This window comes from Herpailurus yagouaroundi, unplaced genomic scaffold (genome assembly GCF_014898765.1).
Source record: "Herpailurus yagouaroundi ecotype Mexico unplaced genomic scaffold, PumYag 100, whole genome shotgun sequence".
In the NCBI taxonomy this organism is placed as follows: Eukaryota; Metazoa; Chordata; class Mammalia; order Carnivora; family Felidae; genus Herpailurus; species Herpailurus yagouaroundi.
The window spans coordinates 5,769,391-5,776,856 of record NW_024412391.1 but is presented as its reverse complement, the minus strand read 5'-3'; positions in this window follow the sequence as shown (position 1 = coordinate 5,776,856).

Here is a 7,466-nt window from a genome sequence, read left to right as displayed (position 1 = left end):
GAAGGAAGGAAGGAAGGAGAAGGAAGGAAGGAAGGAGGGAAGGAAGGAAGGAAGGAAGGAAGGGAAGGAGTAAGGGAGGGAGGGAGGGAGGAAGCAAGAAAGCAGCTGGTGCAAGTGATGCTAACCACATCAGCAGAGGGCAGAGGGCCAGGCCTTCAGAGCAGTTTCCAACTAAAGGCAGGGCAGCAAACACAGGCACCTAAGAGAAGATCTGGGGAGGATGTGATTGCGAGGATCTTGTTAAAGGAGTGGCAGTGGTCACCAGGGCCTGTAAGAGGGAGAGCACTTGGCTCCTAACATGGGAAATTATCACCAAGTGTTAGCTATTGTCTCTAGAATAAATAAACAAAACAATTACTGTCATTTTTGAACCCTTGAATTAAATGTATGCGAAAATAAAATCATCTCTTTAGTTGATGACATTGGGAACTGTTTGTCTAGGTAAGTCTGCCTATGAGCCCATAGATTCATTAATTCCCACAATGGCGAGGTCCTCATAGTTCATTAAGGTCAATCCATTATATTTATGGATGAAAATAAGGAGTCCTAAAGTTGTTAAGTAATTTTTGTCTCTTGACACCCATAGCTTGGTAGTGGTGAAGCCAGGACTTGAACCCAAGCATTCATGGAGTGAGAAATTAGGGCCTGAGAACCTAAGATAAGGGGTAGTTGAGACAGGAGTGGCTGGCAACGAGGAAAGAAAAGCATTCCCCCCTGTAAGGAGGCTTTGGCTCCAAACAGACATATGAAGGGACTCAGAATGTCCAAGAAGGACAGAGAAAGGGATCAGTTGGTCAATGGCAGAAGACAACTTCAAAGAAGCCAGCTTTCCCCAGTTTTATGACAGTAAGGGTTTAACTCCCTTAAAAAAAACACTAGGTAGATGACAGGAAGGAAGTAATAGGGTAAGGACATCTCCAGGAGATCTGCTTTGGTGACCACCAAATGATCTCTCTGTGGTGCCACCATACCCTCAGTGAAGTCCTTGTGGCCCAAGTTGCAATCCCAAGTTTTCCAGGCTTGTAAATTCATACCAGCACAGAAAAGGTGGATCAGTCTCTCATGGGCTATTCAAGTTCAAAGGTTGCTCGATAAGCTAGAATGCCAACCTGTGAATTTAAAATTCAATAATGAAAAATAAAATCGTTGTGGGTTCCGGGGAACTGCTCTTTAGGCAGCACTTAGTTTCCTTGGGAGAAGGCATTGTAGGAAGGCAGACGATAACTGGAAAGTCATATGAGGAGTACAGGTGGCTCAGAAGGTTTATTATATCCCACTGGTTAATCTGATGCACCCACTTGAACAAGAGGAATTCTCCTGCATTAGGAACCGCTCACTCATTTCTGCATTCCTTCATCCGTTCATCCAGCATATAACTTTTATCTTATCCATTCAGATCACGGTGACACCCTGCTCTCTATCTCCTCAGTCCGTAGAATGGCCCCCTTGCAGTCATGTTAAACAATGGACATCCTCGTCTGGGAAGGGAGACCTAACCAGAGTGTGGTGGTACAGTCTTCGTAGATGAATATTTAGTTTACTTATCCCTTCTCTTAACTGAGCCCAATACCCTCACATAATTACATTATTGTTTACATAAATTCTCTATTAATTACTTTTGTACCTGTAAACAATATTCACACTTGGCACATCCTTATAATCTATATTCCTTTATCCCTTAAAAATCCATACTATCCCTAGACTCCTCACTTCATAATGTGATATCCCTGGTACCCTAAATTTCATCTTTGTTTCTTCTCCTTCCTCCCATGCACTACCTTTGTCATCTATAATTTCACTGTCACATTGTGAAGGCTGACACCATCCACATTCTATTCCGGAGCATGGTCAAGTATTATGTATTTTGTCTATAAACTTAACTCTCAAAGCTGAAAAGTTAAAATAGTGTTTGTTGTCATGAATTCATAAATAATTGTTTACTGCAAAGTCATGCAGGCATAATTACAGTTACTCTCTTGTATAACTTTTATTGGTTTTACTGGAATCAGAATTCTCCTTTCTTTAGAAGGGTTGACTAACTGTCATATTTTCCCTTTATTTTTCCTTGCGGTCTACCAGTAAATGATTCTGTTGTGGCAAAAACTGCGGGTTGTCCCCCAGTATCTGTTCTCCACTTTTCCTCTCTAATAAACCAAAATTAAATTTAGTTGGGCAGATGGAAATTTGGAATTAAAAAAGCACTTTTTCCAGATTTGCTTATAGCAAATCATGTGACAGGGATGTAAGCTCTGGTGTGGTAGGCAACTTCCACTGACAGTCCTAAAAGGAAGTTGATCCCTTTCTTTGTTCTGCTCCTTGGTGACAGAGCGGGATGCCTTCACTCACGTTTGGACCACGAATGAGTGCTCTGGGGACACAAAGCAGAAAGTTGTTCCAGGTTCTAGGCTCTGCGCAGCTTCTACAACTGCCCTGAACTACTGACATTCAGGCTTTCATGCAAAAGAGAATAAACTTCTTTCTTGCCCAAACCACCCCCGCAGTCTTTTTACCAGCTCTCTGCTGCCTCACTCTGGGCTTCTTCTATGTAAATTAAAACAAAGGAAGTTTTGTTTGATTATTTAACATCTCCTACAGGCAGAAGAATGCACAACCTAATTGATATAAACTCAAAAAGGACACTCCTGTTTTTGACACCTGCCTACCTCATTTACTTCACAAGACAACACTTGGAAGATAGATGCTCAGAGTTGATTTCCAGGCACAGATGTAGGAAACAAAGCAGGACATGAGGATCACGTGAGTGAGTCTAGTGACAGAAAAGCTCAAGGCAGAAGCACATCTGGATAGTCATTTCACCTGTTCAACTCAAGCTCTCTTCATTCTATAATTAGTGGACCTACCTGTCTAATAATTCTATATTCACCTTTCCATATCCAAGGCTATCTCTTTAAATATCCACAGTTTATTATGCTGGTTCTCTCCTCTTTATTCTTTTCAAAATTCTATCCCTTCCTTGTTGCTAACTATTATCAAGACCTCCAGAGCTCTTGAGTGAACCAGAAATGTGTCCCCTCTGTCCCTGGGTCATATTCATATAAAGACCCCACTCCCTGGGAGTGGGGGTGAGCAGAAAATCACTTAGCCACAGGGATGGAGTACAGGGAGGAGACAATGGCAGTCTGCTGGATAAGTTGCTCACACACAGATGCTCAGATAAATCTGTAATCAAAAAGAAATCTGAATGCTTGGCCAAGGGGAAGTAAATTTCCTGAGGTCAATCCTTTGTTGGTGTCTTCGATCTTCTTTAGTGATGGGTGAGTCCTGCCACCCGCCCCCAACCTCAGAGCCTGTGCACATGATTTGCTTGCTTTCCCGTGTCCTAGCTAGGGCTTTGGGATTTAGATTACTCTTGCATTCAAGAAGCCTGGATTAGAAGGAGAGTGAACAATAACACTTAGCCCTTATAGACTCTGTATGTACCACTTCTATATTTTCACATATATTATCTCACATATTTCACATATATTATCTATGTATTTTCACATATATTATCTCATTTAATCCTCATAACACCCCTGAAAGACAGCCAGGTGGTTCTTTGATTTTTTTTTTAATAATTTACTTTAAAAAAAATTTATGGGGTCCCACAAGCTTCCGACTCTGGATTTTGGCTCAGGTCATGATCTCCCAGTTTGTGAGTTCCAGCCGTGCGCTGGGCTCTGTGCTGACTGTGCAGAGTCTGCTTGGGATTCTGTCTCTCCCTCTGTCTCTCTGCCTCTACCCACACTCCCTTTGTCTGTCTGTCTGTCTGTCTCTGTCAAAATAAATAATCTTTAAAAATAAAACAAAACAAAACAAAAGTTGCTGTGTACTGTATTATGTATGTGTACTATATTGTGATTACATATGTTTGCATGAGGTATATGTCTTAATCTTTACAAGACTTCCAGTACCTAGACCATACTTTACAGCTGAGGAAACCAAGGTGCCCAATTAGTAAGTGCTACCAGTATAAATAAACTGATAAAAAGCTTTTTAATGATCATATGCACAGCTGATGGGCTTATATGACAGTATGGTATTTCTGGAGAACAATTTGCATACCTCTATAAAGTCTTAAAAAGGCAAAGACCTTGAGTCAACAATCCCACTATATCCAGGAGTGTGATATAAGAAAATCATCAGAAATTTAACATCCCAGGTATAAGAACGTCCATTGCAGAGTTGTTTATAATTGTCAAAAACAATACTAAAATAAGCTAAATGTTCAACCAGAGGAAGTTAGAAGGCACATTATAGTATACAAAATGGACTAATTTTCATATGTCAAGACTTGTTTTAGGAGATTATTTAATGATACAGAAAATAATTGTATTGGCATGCAAAACCATTTATTGCTACGTGAAAAATGTATAGCTTTTACTTTAAGATGATCGATTGAAAAAAATATCATTTACCGCTCCTCACTGTGAAAAAAGCAAAAAGCACTGAACTACCGAGGTACAGGTATTAGTAAAGACTCACAAAAGAAAAGAAGTTAATATGGCTGCTGAATACCGAAAGGAAAATATTAACAAAACAAGATCTTGCGCGTTTCTGAAAGATCAAAACTAGCTATGGCCAAAGTGATACATAAATCAGAATGGAGAGAGACACGCCTTAGCACAGGTAGCAGAGAAAGCAGGAAGTGAGACAGGGCCATTCTACGAAGTCCCTGAATCCACAGGGACATAGCCAGAACATGAGAAAGAACTTCAAGCAACACAGTTGGTGGAAGAACTTCTATTCAATGGGTTCTGGGTCAGAGTCTCCTTCCTGACCTCCACATGTATGAATATGTTTAGAGGACATGTCTATAACACGAAGCTGGAAAAACATCCTGCAAAAGAATTAGAGTGTTGACCTAAGACGGGCACTGGCTTCCAAAGAAGAGGTTGCCAGCTTGTTTATCTTCCGGTGAAGGCTGCCAGCCCACCCACCACGCCCACAAACGGAGCACGTGTGGCCCGTCTTCTCATGCAGGGAAGAGGCCACCACTTCGGAAGAAATGTGAGTCCGCTCCAGGCAATCATCACCATTTTTTTTTTCATAAATGTGGTTGGATAACTGAGTGCCAGCAGACATTTTGTTTAAACAAGAGAGCAGCTGTGGTAAAGAGAATGTTATAGATTTATCAAACCACTTTATTATCCTCTTGGGACTCCAGGAAAAGGACATTTCCCTGTCCCCTTGGGTCTAGATGGGACCAGATGACTAGTCCTGAAAAGTGGGATGTGAGCAGAAGCATATGACGTCTCCAGGTTTGGCCCCAAACTCCAAATCTCCAACACATGATCCCCCCTCTCACCTTTTGTGTCAACCATGGGAAGGCGTGGGCACTCGCATCCTGGATCTTTGAGTCACCTCTTTTAGGAGAGATGCCCAGGTGAGCTTCTTGACCAGGAAAATATGCATTGGCCTTCATGTGAAAATAAAAGGAAACAAAGAGACTTCTATTGGGTTGAGGTATTAAAAATTGGAAGACTGTTTGTTACAAGTTACATTAATTACTCTTACTTAATGTAGTAACGTAATTTCATAAAAGAGAAAGACCAAGGCAATCAAAGAAAATATGGACTTCGGGAAACAGATCATTCAGAGAAAAGACAAGGACATTGATTTAATTGTAAGTGTCTTTTTTTCTCTTCGGGAAAGTCTCAGGATCTATTGTGCTCATTCATTAGGAAACGGATAACATAAAAACAAACAAACAAAAATCAAAGAATAAGAAAGTGTTCATGGACATTACACGAAAATTTCAGGAGAAAAACTGTCAAAATCTAGACCTCAAGCAAGCAAACACCCAGGACAGGTGGAAAACATGAGGGGGAAAGGTAAGCAATAACGGGTAAATGTTTCTGACATATTTTCATCAGGTGGTCACTATCTCAGCTTGAATGAATGATCTCCGTGACCAAAGGGAAATTTGGTGGCTGTTGCAGAATAGTGACAAGCAGGACTATGCCTGGAACCCAGAGAACTCCCTGGGATGTGTTCCTGTCTGATATTCCTAGGTAACAAAAGCTGCCACAACCCAGTGAAGCTGGGACCTCACAGACTCAGCACCTCTGGGAACGAAGATGTGATTCATCCCAAGAAAGAATTCTTTCCTGCTAAGGTGCTGGAGAGGGTAGGAATGGGGAGTGGAAGAAGGTCACAATGACTAGAAATTTAAGCCTCATGACCAGTTACAGAAGCCAGAACCCAGGCAGGTGTGTTCTGTATTATTTGATGCTTTCCTTTTCTCCCTTCTCCAAAACACAGAAACACACACGTTATAGGAGGAGCCCTACCAGTGGTTGTGGGTTTCAGGTGCCGAGATTCAAACTTCTGTTCCATCTCCTGGCCTCTTAATACGACTCAGGTAATCCACTACTTTTTTGGATGTAATGACTCCAGCACCCACAAGAACAATCTCTTTCCTCCAGGTACCAGCAGAACACATTAGCCGTTGTCACAGGCAAACTCCAAACTTCATAGTGGCGCAAGCACGGTAGGAATTTATTTCTCGCTTATGTTGAGTCCTCAGTGGTTGTTTCTGGTTGACAGAGGAGTCCTCTCTCCAAGCAGTAATTCAGAGGCCGAGGAGTTGTTTCTTCCCCACCTGCCTTTTTAACAATGTAACTTCCAGGATTCTTCCACTCATCTACATCAAGTCAGTAAAGAGAAAAGAGATAGATAAACATTCCTGTCTACTAAGCTTCTTGACCTGGAGGTGACAACAGGTTATCTATAACTGCAAACACTGGGGAAGACTGGTCACATGGTTTCCCCTGGAATCTCTTCTCTCTGTCTCTCTCTGTCGCTGTCTCTCTTCTCCCTTCATCTTCCAGCTTCACTGTGTCTTTTCTGTTTCCCCAGGTCCTCTTCCTTCGATCTCAGATTCCACATGAAAATCTCTAAGTGGCTCTTCAGGAAAGGTATATGGTGATTTTCACATTTTGGGGGAAAGGAACAGAGGCCTTAATTAATGGATAATAATCATTATCTACAGAAAAGTAACTCAGGGTCATTGCATCCTTGCCTTCAAGATACTACCAATGTTTTCTTCAGGAACCTGGTTTGCTTACACTTTTGCTTCATCAGGAGATTAGAAAGACAGTTATCTTTTAATATCTCAAATAAGACAGAAATAATCATTCATGGATTTTTCCACAAGACTCTTGGAAAGCAGCCATAAGTTCCTCCCCCAGGAACAGTAATAATTATGACCACAATACACTCTCTCATTTTTGGGAGATTAGGAGCCTGTGGAGGATCCAGCTCCAGGTGGCCACTGATGGGCCACCAATTTCTCTGTAATCATTACCCACCAGCCACTGAGGAAGCCAGCAGCCCTGATTAGTGGGGCTGACAACCACATCTCCTTCGACCAATACCTTTTACTGAGAAGAAAGGAGTTTGATCCCCTTGACTGCCCTTCCCCTTGACTGCGTTCTTTTCCGTTGATGTCTGGAAATTTCCAT